The sequence below is a fragment of the Nilaparvata lugens genome, chromosome 1 (assembly GCF_014356525.2).
Source record: "Nilaparvata lugens isolate BPH chromosome 1, ASM1435652v1, whole genome shotgun sequence".
Lineage (NCBI taxonomy): Eukaryota > Metazoa > Arthropoda > Insecta > Hemiptera > Delphacidae > Nilaparvata > Nilaparvata lugens.
Window position 1 is genome coordinate 35,873,415 of NC_052504.1, and position 17,001 is coordinate 35,890,415.

At 33.2% G+C, this 17,001-nt stretch overlaps 1 protein-coding gene across 3 annotated transcripts in view; it reads right to left on the reverse strand.

Moving 5' to 3' along the window:
* LOC111053151 (lachesin) overlaps positions 1-17,001 on the reverse strand; it is a 269,391-nt gene that overhangs the window by 234,763 nt on the left and 17,627 nt on the right. The window lies entirely within an intron of this gene.

Below are 17,001 nucleotides of genomic sequence, written 5' to 3' on the forward strand. Positions count from 1 at the left end.
ATCTAAGTAATATTTTGGTATTTTTTGTAAGATCTATTTGAACCTAAATGGCGGAGGACTAAGATATTTAAATTTTATGCTAATTTGAAAGTCGGAAATAGGATCTGTAAAACTTGAGAAAGGAGAACCAGCACTCGCCAACCAAATGCCACCAGGAGAGGACCCCAAATATTTTAGAGCGTAGTACCTTAATAATAGATTTGTAAAAGTAAAGTTAAATTGAATTATTAAATTTCTTAAAAGACTTAGTGATGCTATTGTGAAGCAGAAGTCATTTTCATTTTTAAATAAATTTCTAACCCCTTGGAGGAGACGATTCCGGCTACCATATTCCCGGACCACATGGAGTTGGATCGACATCGGCGGCTTGCAAGAAGATTTTTCGACACGTGAGTGATAGATTTGAATTAGTGATGGGCGCCCTAGTGCTTCGAATTAATCTGATGATCAAAGCTAGCTCGCCGAAAGGGTTTTTATTATAAATTAAGAAATTAATAAGAGTAATACTTGCGCAAGTAAAATTAGTATTAAAGGGATTTCATTGAAAGAAAAATATAGATCAATATTTCAGAAATTTCTATTAAATCAAAGAAGTACAAAATCTAGGCTATTAAAACATATGCACATGATATTTAATTTTTGCAATATAATTTGCGATAGCTTATTTTTAGCTCTAATTCACTAGATGAATGGCTCTACCTATTCCGTCAGGTGCCGAATCTTGCACCCTGAGATAAAAATATATATTCGATACAAAGAAATCTACTAAGTACTAGAGATTTTAATATATATATATTTGGATTATTAGTGGCTAATTTATCAAGCTGATCTTAAAGCACACATTTTTAATTGAATTGTCCAAGTCAACAAGTATTAGCAAGCGCATATCGCAGCTACATGCAACAGAATGCATATGATTTTAAGATAAAGGCACATGGTAATGATTCGTGCCATAAATCTAGAATATAAAATTTAGCCTGTGATATTTTTATTGATTTCAATTATTGTTCTATTTTTATATTATATTTTTTATCGCTCTATATATATTTTTTGCCTCGATTTATTTTTTGCATTATTTGTGTAATATATGTATGAAACGTTTATGGTGTGCAATTTATTTATTATTCCTCAACACTATTGTATAAGTATCATATTTATATATATTTATTTTTTATTGAATTACAAGAGTTATAGGAGAAGCCATACCTAGGCTTAGAAAGATTTAAGACTGAATACTATTAGAAAACCACGACCTAATTATATAATTATATCAAATCTCATGCTTTACCGACTGATGCCAAGCAGGAGGCTAATCGTTATTTAAATATAAAGAATAACGTGACAACATTCAAACATCTAAACATTTAAACATTTAAACATTTAAACATTTAAACATTTAAACATTTAAACATTTAAACATTTAAACATTTAAACATTTAAACATTTAAACATTTAAACATTTAAACATTTAAACATTTAAACATTTAAACATTTAAACATTCAAACATTCAAACATTTAAACATTTAAACATTTAAACATTAAGAGAAATGCCAATCCGTCGACTTGAATCTCAGATCTTACTTCGCTCGGTCAATAATTAAGAGAGTGCTATAAAACTAAGTTTTCTCTCTCACACAAAATTATTTAAGACTTTGAATTATCTGTTTCATTCAAAAGGCTATTATCATTTTCAAATCTACTTATCCAGCATTAGAGATATTTTTTCCACGAAATATAGCAGAAAATTTCAATGTACTAGTCTTTTTCAATATTATCTCCGATTTCCTTTCAAGTTCAATGCCTCTTTTGAGGCCCCAAGATATTCAAGCATTGAAATTGAGAGACCCGCTTCTCCAAAGCATTTTTTCTCAAAACTTACTTCCTCATATAGAATTTTAATGTCCACTATTAAAACTTATTCAAGCAGAAGTATGATGGTGAGATGCGGAATATAGGAAAGACAATAAGAAGACAAGGAAGACAAATTGAAAATCAAGATGGCATTAATCTGGAAAATCGTTGTGTGGAAGCTTATCAAGTCCCGTGTCAAACTTCACTTTTGACAGCTCATTTTCCCTCTCTCCCTCCTTTCCACAGCATGCATCAAGCCGTGAAGTTTACATAGACATTCAAGGAAATAACCATCCTTGTAAATATCTCATAAACCGAATGTTTCGACAATAACTGATTCTGTTTACTCGTCGATTAAATAATAGATGTGAGTCATGTTCACAATATTGTGAGGTGCATTAAGTAATTGAGGTCGATATAAATTTTTCATGAATGCGGTTGACTCATGTTCGATGATGTCTCATTTGAGATAGCAAATACATGATAATATGAGCCTTGCTGGAAATATCAGCACCGTCAGAAAATTCTGACTTTATACGCTAAGTGAATATTCAATTTGCCAAATTGCTTCCTGTCAGTCATTCAAACGTGTAAGATCTTTGCATGTCTGGAAACCTCGAACATCAGACAAATTCATAATAGAGAAGCAATAATCATTAAGTCAACTGGATTGAAAAATTGTTACTTCAACTCAGACTGCACTGTTGTTTTTATGGAAAAGCAAAGATAATTATAGATTTGAGAGCATTCAATAAACACATATGTTAACTCTATTGGTGTTGTACAGAATATTGTTGCCAAAGAGAAAATAATACTGATAATCTATAATATCTTATAGTATTCAATCGTTCAAACGTTTGGAAAGTCATAATTATATTGAGAATTTAAATTCCTCTTCTTTTTGAATATTCTGAATCGCATTTATTAATGATTCAATTTTTTCAAGTGAAATTAATCTATTTTTCCAATTATAATAATATTTTATAATATTCAATTCATGAATTCCATGTTCCTTCTTGATCTATCATAAATTCATTGCAATATTTCACGTCTCTCACTTGCTGAATCATCAAATTCTTAGTGGATGAATCGCCGTTGTGAGTTGTGATCATGATGCATAAATAATAATCTTACAGTTAAGTTTCTATTTTTTTCTGCTGATAATGATGCCCATATTCAACAACATAGACGACATTCGATAATTAACAAGATTTTGGAAGTCATGTAATTTATTGGTTTTATTGATGCTCGAACTAAAGATATAACCCATTACATTGTAATAAATTGTATGCTCAAGTAAATTTACTTTCAGATCATCAGATTCTCTCATTTCGTCCCCGTTATCATTTTATCTCCTGATAATACTTTGACCAGAGTCTATAAAAGCAATTACCACAATAATATTATCATTCTGATTCAAGCTGGTGACTGGAACCACCATAAGAATCACATTATAATTCTGGAAAGTTTTCACAAATATTAGTCTACATTCAGTGAATGAAATGTAACAACGTTAACTATGTAAACTTGGCAGAAATTAGGCCTCAGTAGTCAATCCTAACAAACAGTCAGTCCTCATGAAAGTAACAGATTTTTCCGAATTCATTTGCTTCAAGTTCTGAAGTCCCGAAAGAGTTGTAGTCTTGAGACGGAAGACTTCTGAGCAGAGAGAAACAAGAACTTGGAGATAATCTATATCCAAGTAGTGTGAGGAGAAACTTTCTCTTTTAGTGACTGCAAAGTTTCGTTGACATCGGCTGAGGTAAGCCGAATATTTGCAATTCAGAAGAGCTTACAGAAGACGGTGGTGGGCTTGGTGGATCGGGAGGGCGGGGTTGGAAGAGATGGTGAGGGGGAGAGGGCTACCTCGTGGGCACGGCGCCACACACAACGCCTTGCCTCTCCAAACCGCGAACTGCTACACAAGGAATTAACAAAAACATCTCTCGAATAACTTTGCGCTGCAATTTGTCTGTCTGTATTCGTAAACTTGAACTTTAAATTACAATTGATTGATATTGAAGAAAGAGATGGAACTTCACGCAAACTTTACTCAGAATCTCCGTGAATAATCCAAAGTGGATTATTTTTAATCAGGCAAATTCTTGTCCTACTCCTTCCAGCTGACTAGTGGCATGAAACTTTTCCTTTGGTGTTGGTAACAAAATGAGAAGCCCCTAAGCCCTCCAACCTAAGCTAGTGTACAAGGCGACAACTCAGAAATCCTCCTGGAGAGAACTTTAATGAATTTCATGGACTCATTAGGGCATTATTCCACCTTCTCTACATTATAGATGAGTCTATTCCCTCAAACTTATCATGATCAATAATATAAACTCTTAAACGTAAAACATAGCTTTCAAATTTAGTTGATAATTTTCAAAAATGCTAATAAAGCAGTCACCAACCAAAATCTATACAATGCCTTTTTTAATCCATGGATTTCATGAAAAATGCAAATCTTCCATTTTTCCAAAAATCTATGGATTCCATGAAAAATTGAAATCTTCCATTTTTTGCAAAAATCTATGATGCCAAAACTATTTCCCTCCCGAATTTAGAATAATAGGTTCAAATTATATGCAGTATTATAGTTTCAATTGAAAAATCAATTTGAAGCAATACAATTCAAGAAATTATTGTGTGTATTAGGCTGGTTACTAACGGCATAGATTTAATGAAAAATGCAAATCTTCCATTTTATAAACGATTCAAAGAATGATTGTAAGCAAGTACTAATGGTTGCATAGCAACCAAAAACAGGACCAAATCAGAACGAATATTATTAGTATTAGATTCAAGATAATGAAGCTTCAGCTTGAATTTTTCTTGAAAATTGATCTTTAAGGACCTCAATTCCATTGTAGCTTATTGTGAGGTAATAAATTTTCCACTTACTTTCATTTTTAGAGCCGTGTCCACACTTAACAAACGTTCGTCATACATGTTCGGCAAACATGTTTGTTGAGGAGCTCAGGCACAAACATTTAAAAATGTTATTTCTCAGAACTTTTGGATCCATGTATTTTTGACATTAATAATTCATTATAGTATCAATTCAAGCAATTCATTCAATTCTCGTATTTAAGGGTTTATTTCATGAGTTGTAAGGTGGTAAATTGCAAATCCCTTACAGATGATACGATGTTCTTGATATTTATAAGAGCAGTTGTTAAATTCCCTCTTTTGCGAATAAATTCACAAAAAATTAAGGCCGTCCGGCTCGCAAAATTACTGGGTTCAAACCTCAGCTCTAGCTCAGTGGTAGATATATGAATTTTACAAATACAATTAATCACCATAAGGTTCAATGACCGGTGATTAATAATTCTTACCGCTGCTTCTATGAAGTTCTTGAAGAATACCAATAAGGAAATCAAAAAGAATATTTGATGACTGATTATCAGTAACCATGTACCCACTAGAGAATGATAAGGACCAACTATAGTTTTTTCTAGTTGATTCTTAAAACGCTCGTCATGAATACAGGTATTCACCAATTTATCCTTCCAAAATTCCTTAGAACTTACAACGCCAGTTCTTGAAGCTCTCTGGATCCTTATATGATATAACTGGAACCTTATTAATATAATTTTCTATATACTTGTTCTGACAGATTAAATTGATTATCATCAAAGGATGATAAATACTGAGTGCTCTTAATAGCCTAAGATCAATATTACTTGATTCAATAATTTTATGTGCTGCTGAACACTTATTGGTACTAAAACAGCTCAAACTGTATATCACGAGATGAATTAGGATAAAATAAATTTCTATGATTTGTATGCTGACATAAAACACAAAATATATTCCCATAAAACAGTGTATATTGATATGATATATTTTGATCAATTAGCAAAAATAATAATTAACCAATTAATATTCAAACATGAGATCTCAGGGATTTATATGAGTTCGGGCCGTGCATGGAAGTAAGCTTCCTACATATATCAAATAAATTTATAAAATGTTCTTACAAACTATGTGATAGTACTCAACACGTTGTGACTTTTTATTGGATTTGAGTTAATTTTAATAGTGCTTTTAATTAATTTCCCCACTATATTTAGAAAGGCCTTGAAACGAGCTCGTTTGATTTATCACTCACATTAATGAAGTTCTCGACGGTCTCGTGGATGTAATTAATTATTTCCAATAATTAATTAGGCAGGCTCCTTTCGTCTCTGCTGGGCTAACGCGTGGTCCAGATTTCTTATAGATTTCTCTCCGAATTAAAGATATATTTATGGGAATTGATTGTAAATTACGAATTCTTTAACAACACTGAGTTCACAGATAATTTAACATTTAATACAAATATTTCACATTTAAAAAAGGGTTTGGCTTGGTAATTTTTAAAATTTAAAGGAAGGAAGAACCCTAAACTCCATGTGCATCCTCTCAGGTCGAGATCTTAAGCCAGAAGAAAGAGGTTTTCAAAAAAATTTATCTCTTCCTAGAACAATTTTGTAAGCTTCTTTCTGATTGGCCTTCAATTTAGTAGATTCAATACAATTGGTCGCCTCAGAATCAGGGCTTCTTCAACTTTATAATAGAAAAAATTTTAAATAAAAAGTTTTTATATAAACACATGTAGTGTTTATCTTAAATTAATTTCATAAATAAATCGCAACACACGATTTTAATTGTTAATATACATTTAGTTTTTTATATGAGTTTTGTATACTCTGGATTTTCGTGCTTTTTAGATTATAATAAATATTTATACAGCAATAATAGTTGTCCGTATTTCTATACATCAACCTTCCTTAGTATATATAATAATACATCTTTTGTGAGTAAATTTTTATAATTCAACCTATTATACTGGTTGATCAAACGATCAGCTGATTCGCTCAGTATTGATTCAAATAATTATCGATTTATTCAAGATCGACTGATTCTTTTCAAAAATGTAAACAAATAATTCTAACCTCAACGTACATGCAAACTTTTATTTTTTATAATCCGCCAATAATAAGTAAGCCGCTTTATAATTTTTTAATTTTGCCAATGGATTCTCATAGTTGTTGAATCACAATTATACATGTTTTCTTATCGTTTTTGATAATACTATTACTCTTTATCGCTAATAATATTCGATTTAAGTTGATCCTTTGACTAGGTCTAACTTCTTTTCCATTTTATAATTCTATTAAAATTCACTGGTTCATTTCAAAATATTTGATGGTACTAAAATACCACGTGACAGAGTCCAGCATATTTTTCCATCTACACAAAGGATATACAATATTAGATTCAGTACAGCTCATCTATGAAAATCTTATTGTAGAACTGTGGTGCCCTAGGATCAATGCACTCCGAGATTTACTGTTCATATAATCTTCTTAATCTTTCATTCCATCCTATTTGAAATCCAACCGATATTCGCCTACTTCCTGACACAATGAGTCCCTGAAGGTGTGATCACGAATTTTAAACCAATTCTATGAGACAACACCCTTGTATTTGCGGTACCTGATACAACCAACAGACTGAGCATATCTTCTTCAAACGCCATATATCTTTTGACGAAGTAAGCATATCTCCTTCAGCGAATAATCTCTGACTATGGAAAAGGTATTGCACTATATGATTCATAATGAAAGCCTGCTCTGTCAAACCTGGAGCCAGCGAAATCCAAATTAATCCACAGCTCGACTTCATACGTCATAAACTCCATTCATGCATTCATGGACTTGAAGCATGATAGGAGTTCATATAGAGATATGTGGAGATTCCTAGAACCCTGATACCATATCATTGAATATGCATGTCACAAATCTCACTTATCCTTTTCATAGCTATATAAATCTTGTTCATGAATCAATTTTCAATTTTTCCCAGTGAAAAGATTTAATTCATGAATTTAAGTAATATAGAATTAAAAAGTCGTATGATAAATTATGTGAATTTTATTCTTCCTCACCTAAATAGAGAATGAAAATGTGTAATATTCATAATGTGGAAACTAAGGATCCTTAGTAATACTTATTTTTTAATAAAGCAACGGCCTCACCGATTTTTCCACGGATGTTCCTCATGCGATAGAGCATCAGTTGTTTTTTTACACGCATGCGCCACATTTAGTTCAAACTAAATCATTTTTTACAGCCAAGTTTTGAAATTTTTAACCGACACAACCACACAGTTCAACCGACACCGTTGGAGAGAGTGAAAGAAGCCAGATTAGCTTGCAAGTCGCCGGGAGAGAGTACAGTTACAACGAAGATTAGGCTGATACCCTTCCCAAAGTTATAGAGGTGAGAGGTAAGAACTCAAGATCTTCTTCAAACGCCATATATCTTTTGACGAAGTAAGGATTATATAATCCCAATCAAACAAAATCAATTCATTGAGTTCAATGGGCTAAATTCAGAGAAGCGCCAACTGAGAGAGGATTACAATTATTCATTAATGTTATAATTTTACATCAACAATGAAATTTTACATCAACAATGAAATTTTACATCAACAATGAAATTTTACAAAAACATTTACATTCCATAACAGAATAGGATAAATTGAAGGAAAGTAATTCAATGATAAGTAGACCTCATCTTATCGGTAGTCAGCCGTTATCTATCAATATGAGCTCTGCCAGCCCGCTTATGGAATGTGCTGCCATAATAAATAAATGTCAAAATGAATCTGAAATATGGAAACCATCATGATAATATTATACTGGAAATAATTGATGAGATAGAAGTCATAATATCATGAACTTTTTGGTATGGTGTGAGAACTTGATACATCGTACTTAGTAGTTTATTCGATAATGAAGTAATAAAGAAATGGCTAGGCCTAAAATGATCAATATTATCATAATAATACGTGGTAGTAATCATAATATCGTACATGAGAAAGATATAAGATAGATAAGAAAGATATATTATAAGAAATTATCGAAAAATGTATGATATTCTATGAATATTCCATTTTTCATATGTAAATAATAGTATATTAATCAATATTCTTAATATTTATTAAGAATTGTGATAATGAGTGATCAACTGTTGATAGAACTAGACTCTGACCATGAAAATCCAAAAATCAGACTGAATGACAACTTTGACACATGTGTGATAGAAGAAAAAAGATACAATAGAATAGACAGATAAAATTTCTCTATAAATCTATGTGGAATCAGGGTCGAAATGTCCTCAGAGGTTTGTTCAGGAAATTGGATTAGATCAGAGCACTTTCTCGTTTGATCTCTGGCTTTGTCCGTAATATCCGATGGCATTTCTCGTTTGGTGGATAATCTCCTGCGCTTTCACTCACTCAAAAATAGTTACTCACCGGAGATAGTTGATCAGAACAGATATACGCTTCCATTATTTTTAACTTTGCAATGGCTCTTGTTCCAGTTTATGTTTACTGTGTGATACCTTTCAATCACATTCAGTTCAAATTCTTTGAATGATGAGATAACTCAAATATGATTAAATTGTTCATAGTTTGAATCTGAGAAAACGTAGCTAGAATATTCAAGACATATGATGAAACAAATGAAATCTGTTTCCACGGTGAGAGAGAATTCATGCTCGCAATGATTGCGAATACCACCTTCTCAAATCAATTTTGTGACACTTGATTCTTAACAAAATACAAGTGGAATTTTCGTCATTTACAGACTCACCTAAATAGAGAATGAAAATGTGTAATATTCATAATGTGGAAACTAAGGATCCTTAGTAATACTTATTTTTTAATAAAGCAACGGCCTCACCGATTTTTCCACGGATGTTCCTCATGCGATAGAGCATCAGTTGTTTTTTTACACGCATGCGCCACATTTAGTTCAAACTAAATCATTTTTTACAGCCAAGTTTTGAAATTTTTAACCGACACAACCACACAGTTCAACCGACACCGTTGGAGAGAGTGAAAGAAGCCAGATTAGCTTGCAAGTCGCCGGGAGAGAGTACAGTTACAACGAAGATTAGGCTGATACCCTTCCCAAAGTTATAGAGGTGAGGGGTAAGAACTCAAGATCTTCTTCAAACGCCATATATCTTTTGACGAAGTAAGCATATCTCCTTCAGCGAATAATCTCTGACTATGGAAAAGGTATTGCACTATATGATTCATAATGAAAGCCTGCTCTGTCAAACCTGGAGCCAGCGAAATCCAAATTAATCCACAGCTCGACTTCATACGTCATAAACTCCATTCATGCATTCATGGACTTGAAGCATGATAGGAGTTCATATAGAGATATGTGGAGATTCCTAGAACCCTGATACCATATCATTGAATATGCATGTCACAAATCTCACTTATCCTTTTCATAGCTATATAAATCTTGTTCATGAATCAATTTTCAATTTTTCCCAGTGAAAAGATTTAATTCATGAATTTAAGTAATATAGAATTAAAAAGTCGTATGATAAATTATGTGAATTTTATTCTTCCTCACCTAAATAGAGAATGAAAATGTGTAATATTCATAATGTGGAAACTAAGGATCCTTAGTAATACTTATTTTTTAATAAAGCAACGGCCTCACCGATTTTTCCACGGATGTTCCTCATGCGATAGAGCATCAGTTGTTTTTTTACACGCATGCGCCACATTTAGTTCAAACTAGATCATTTTTTACAGCCAAGTTTTGAAATTTTTAACCGACACAACCACACAGTTCAACCGACACCGTTGGAGAGAGTGAAAGAAGCCAGATTAGCTTGCAAGTCGCCGGGAGAGAGTACAGTTACAACGAAGATTAGGCTGATACCCTTCCCAAAGTTATAGAGGTGAGGGGTAAGAACTCAAGATCTTCTTCAAACGCCATATATCTTTTGACGAAGTAAGGATTATATAATCCCAATCAAACAAAATCAATTCATTGAGTTCAATGGGCTAAATTCAGAGAAGCGCCAACTGAGAGAGGATTACAATTATTCATTAATGTTATAATTTTACATCAACAATGAAATTTTACATCAACAATGAAATTTTACAAAAACATTCACATTCCATAACAGAATAGGATAAATTGAAGGAAAGTAATTCAATGATAAGTAGACCTCATCTTATCGGTAGTCAGCCGTTATCTATCAATATGAGCTCTGCCAGCCCGCTTATGGAATGTGCTGCCATAATAAATAAATGGCAAAATGAATCTGAAATATGGAAACCATCATGATAATATTATACAGGAAATAATTGATGAGATAGAAGTCATAATATCATGAACTTTTTGGTATGGTGTGAGAACTTGATACATCGTACTTAGTAGTTTATTCGATAATGAAGTAATAAAGAAATGGGTAGGCCTAAAATGATCAATATTATCATAATAATACGTGGTAGTAATCATAATATCGTACGTGAGAAAGATATAAGATAGATAAGAAAGATATATTATAAGAAATTATCGAAAAATGTATGATATTCTATGAATATTTCATTTTTCATATGTAAATAATAGTATATTAATCAATATTCTTAATATTTATTAAGAATTGTGATAATGAGTGATCAACTGTTGATAGAACTAGACTCTGACCATGAAAATCCAAAAATCAGACTGAATGACAACTTTGACACATGTGTGATAGAAGAAAAAAGATACAATAGAATAGACAGATAAAATTTCTCTATAAATCTATGTGGAATCAGAGTCGAAATGTCCTCAGAGGTTTGTTCAGGAAATTGGATTAGATCAGAGCACTTTCTCGTTTGATCTCTGGCTTTGTCCGTAATATCCGATGGCATTTCTCGTTTGGTGGATAATCTCCTGCGCTTTCACTCACTCAAAAATAGTTACTCACCGGAGATAGTTGATCAGAACAGATATACGCTTCCATTATTTTAACTTTGCAATGGCTCTTGTTCCAGTTTATGTTTATTGTGTGATACCTTTCAATCACATTCAGTTCAAATTCTTTGAATGATGAGATAACTCAAATATGATTAAATTGTTCATAGTTTGAATCTGAGAAAACGTAGCTAGAATATTCAAGACATATGATGAAACAAATGAAATCTGTTTCCACGGTGAGAGAGAATTCATGCTCGCAATGATTGCGAATACCACCTTCTCAAATCAATTTTCTGACACTTGATTCTTAACAAAATACAAGTGGAATTTTCGTCATTTACAGACTCTCCTTAATGAATGAAATCAAGAGAATTTTGATTATTTTATTCATATGGATCTTTTAAATTACACAGGAAATATTGTTTTAGTATGAAATGAAAACTACACAGGCCTACACATCTTTTGAAGATCCACCATCTATGACTTGAAAAACTATTGTACAATCGTTTTGAAAATGGTGATTCTAGCGATCTTACACAGTTTCAATAGAAAACTAGGTTTTTAATTTTGTAGAATGTGGAAAAAAAGAAACCGTAATATACACTGAATAGGTCAAGATTGAACGATGAAGAAGATTCAAAGTTTTCTAATCTACAATTCTATGGAGAATTTTTTATGGATCGTCATAAAATGAATTGCTATCTATTCCAGTCATTAACGTCAGAATAGAATGAGTTTGAGCGCTGAATTTGTATATTGTTGTCACACAACTATTGATGAATGTAATCGAATCATTGGCGTAACGATGTCGGGTGAATCAAACAAGCGATGCGGTGGCTCACGAAGGGGATCACGTTTCCCAACAGTTTTCGAATATTTGTTATTGAGAGCGTTATATTCGGCGTGCAAAACGAGAGGGATCGGAAGTTTATGTAAATACGGTCAATAAATTTTTAAGCCGCGCGAGCGATAGGTTGAAGTGTCTTCATAAATGTTATACAACTGGCCAAATACGAGTGAATATAGCGACCGGCCATAACAATGTGACAATGTGACATTGATCGGAGGGAGAGCAACTGCAATATTCAGCTGGCAAGCCGTTTCAAGCGAAATCTAAAATTGATATCGCGTGGCATAATATCCTGGGCCACTTACACACGGCTCCTACTCCTACTCCTACTCCTACCCGACACGACTGTTGTTATACACCCCAACCAAACCCACTAATATTCGGGCTTCATTCGGCCACCAAAAACATCAACTGTTATGAAAACACACACACACACACACACACACACACACACACACCACACACACACACACACAAGCCAAAGACATCGATATACACCGAAAAGTTAAAATTATTCGATTCGAATAACGATACTCGTGTGCGATATTGTGGAACGGTCGCCAACCGAATAACATTTGCTTCACAGTCTGATCCGACTTGAGCCCGAGCAATATCGCGGTGGACTCTAAACCCAATAAATATTTCATATCTATCTTCACGAACTCAAGAAGAAAAGAGATTGTAACACGTATATCCTACTGATTCTAGAGTTCTTTGTTCGTCAAACTTTTTCGAATCATCAGGGCAAGTTTTCGTTTTTTATAAATTAATTCATCATTGTGTTTGACAAAAAAAGTTCAGGCAGACTTTTCTCTTAAAAGTAGCAGTCCTTGTCCATGAAATATTAGGTTATTATGGACTATACTGAACATTAACTACTCGTAACCGAGTGAACCGTGTGAATAACCGTTGCTTGGATTTCGTTGCATCGTTACCTAAAACTTTCTTTGAAAATGCTGAAAATCAACAAACATGTGGGCTACAAGGATTAATGGGGAATTTAAAGTCATGAATTATTATGTTACAAGTTATAAGTTATTGAACAACCTGATTGCTATAATTGATAAATAGGTCTATTCATCTAGATTATCTCGGTAATCAATCTTTAGTGTAGATAATATTAGATTAGAAATGATAAACTATTAGCTCATTGATGAAGATTAGATTTTAACAAAATAGCATTTTTTCTAGGAAAAATATTCCCCAGCCTTTCTGTCTGAAGCAAAAACCCAACTAGTGTTTACTTTATTCTATGTATCCTATTAATTGGATGGAGCAAGCAAATTTAATATGATATTTGGATAAGAAACTCAGATAAGATAATCTGATATTGACCAGAAATTCTTCTATTTATCGATAAATTGATCATAGATTGTTGTTGACACGCATACCCAGATCACAGACATGTCTATTAGATCACTATAAAATTATAGTGGTGTTTTCCTCATTGATTTCTCAACAACAGTACAGTGGTAGATCTACTTTTTTAAATGGAAACTTTCCGATTGGTTGTCTACTAAACCAGCCATCTCAATTTCCCACCTCTGCCAGTTATCGTGGGCGGCACAAAATCTCTCAGATTGGAAGCCACCTCACTAATGGCTTCCAACCACAATTTTCCACTGAGTAGCACTGGATCGACCAGAAAATGGCTTTTCCACCCTGGTAAAAGAGTGATAATTCGGAATTATCATTATTGATCGAAATGATTGAGTTGTATTATTGACTCACTAGCTACCACAAATGGATGAACACCACTGCATGTTTCTTCACGATTGTTTACTTTCAGTCGCATGCAACTTCTTTCCGTTCTCGAAAAGGTTGAAGAATATCATTTGAGTATTGACTAGTTCCATACGGTGTGTATGCTACCGTTTGATCCAATTACATTAGTGCTCACTCATGACAATGGACACAACAAATAGTTTCCCAATAATACAAATTGATATTCGATGTGGGAATGGCGTTGAAAACTGAAAATTCTCATGAAAGTAGTTCTCCAAGGGTAATCAATGTATCGTTACATTTGAATAATATATGAACACTGATTAGAAAAATTAGAATTCTGATTTTTATAACATATTATTTTTCCTCCTTTTCAATCCTGTAAGAGATTTGGAAGATAAACGTCGGAATAGAAACTTCAGAGCCTTGATTTTCAACTTAAGTTTGTGAACAAAATCAATAATTGAGGTTTTTTGAACTTTTTTAGATGGAAACAGTTCCTTTCAATGGATTAGATATAACAATTCGATATTATTGATATTATGACTTTCGACCTTTTGAGTTTTCTTAGATCAAGAGAGATAGAGATCGAGGATACAATAATACAAGATGTATTGTTAGTGTCACTACTTAACATAATAGTGGAAAAGTGGAGCAGTGACGATCATGTGATGAAAAGGGTAGAAAGCTTGATAGTTAATTCTAATATTAATAGATACTATGAAACAAACATAATTATCTAACTTATCAAACTTTCTCACAAAATACATAATGTGATGTATTTGTTTATTCATCTAGAAGCTATAAATTCATAGATTATGCGAAAGAGAGCTATATATTCTAGATGGCGAAAGAGAGTGGAAATAACATGATTCCTCTGTTATTCTACTCAAAAAATAACCCTATCGGTGAGCGTCCAACTGAATTGAATTGGAAATTTCGAGTAAATGCTAGGTGATTGCTAGAAACGATGTGCTTTGAAGGAGAATATTTTCGAGATGCGACTTGCTGTGAGCGAGCAGTCGCACTAAATGTTGAAGTTTTTGGATATTCGAGTGAGCCCTGCTTCTGGCTTGAACTTTGTAACTTGTCACTCTGTGAGTTAATTCTAAACTTGGTTGAATGGCATTATATTCTCGCTGACGACTCACGACCATCAGTGCCTGTCTTCGTTTGTGCCTTTGTTCTGTTAGGAAAGTAGAAGAAGTGGCAATAAGCTTACAATCCAGAGCTAAGGAAGCGCAATTTCGCTTGGGAATGAAAAGCCTGGAAGCTGTCAACAGTGATGATCATTGGCCTATTTGAGTCTTCATTCTCTCAATCGGATTGAGAGAATTCATTTCTTAGAAAATTGAACAGTTCTAGGGATGGCATAGACATCCAAAACTCTTCATGATCGATCAATATTCCAGTAGCCTATTCTCATTCAGAGGCTCGATTTCCCTGTACAGTTTCAGAATATCTTATTCTGTAAGATTCAATGGCTATAGCTTTCTAGATCTTATCATCTGATGCATCTCAGGATATATTCAATAATTTATTTGTGTTTTATATCCTTTAAAGATCAACCAACTTCAAGATTAACAATTTTATCTTCGAGTATTGTAAAGTTGCTAAATAGACGCATCAAGTGAGATAGAGATAATGTAACTTCCTATAGAATGTTGATAAGAGCTATTTTGGGACCTAATTTTAACCTCCATTGAGGTATGTAGTCATTGATCTCAGTGGTCCATTTCTCAGTGGAAAAATAACTGAGACTTGTTGAAATTATTATGAATATTGTACAGAATTATTTTGATACAGTAACTGTAGACGGAATTAGCTACGTGAATCAACCTTCAAGTCTTCTCAGCAGAAAAACTCATTGGTCTTTAGTCCCCACATCCAATAACCGAAGTCAATCAGAATCGACTTCTAACAATATAATAGGATTCTACCAACCAAATATACATACTACCAAATTGTAGAAGCAATTTCTTTGTTTACATTCACTCCGACGTTTCACTACAGCCATAATAAGAATTCTTATTTTTATAAGATCATGTCGTTTTATCAAAATTACAACTTATGTCATAGTTATGGATTTTTATTGTGGATCTCAAAATTTTGCACGAAGGCCGCTGAGAAAGAGATGACAAAGCAATAGATAAGTCAGCTGATAAGGAAACTTGAAAGTTCCGAGCATCGAAGACGAAGTTTCCAAGAGCTTCATAAAAATAAATAGGACGAAGACTTTCTAGATGCGTTTTATTGGCGGCAACGTTCATAACTGGACTGATTAAAGAGGCAATAAAAGGGGCAACTGAACCCCCTCCACAGTGTCCCCTCAAATCAAAGCGCTTCTCAAACTGAAAGAGAGGGTTATTTAGCCATATTGGAGAGAGACTGCAAATCCACTCGCATAAAATTATTGGAATTTTCTGAATGGATTGCAAACTTTTTCAGGGAATTGAAAATTCATGATTCTTATGTCCTTCCATCCGAAACGTTCCTCGCAGTCAAAAGAGGCCAACCAATGACATCGATTCTCCATGAAAAATTATTTTCAAAGGCAATTTATCAGATCGTTCAACTAAACCAAAGCTTTTTAATGAGCTTCACGGTTCATACTCACTTTCTGGAGTATCTCCAAAAACTGTGCAAAGATACGGCATTCAATATATTACTTCAAGTAAGCTTGATACTTTAGATATTTAAATATTATAGAATAATCTCTTCCACAGATCTTGAAAAATATGTTGAACTATACAGAATGGAACAGCCATACAACAATCATGACTTTATACTGAAATAAAATACACG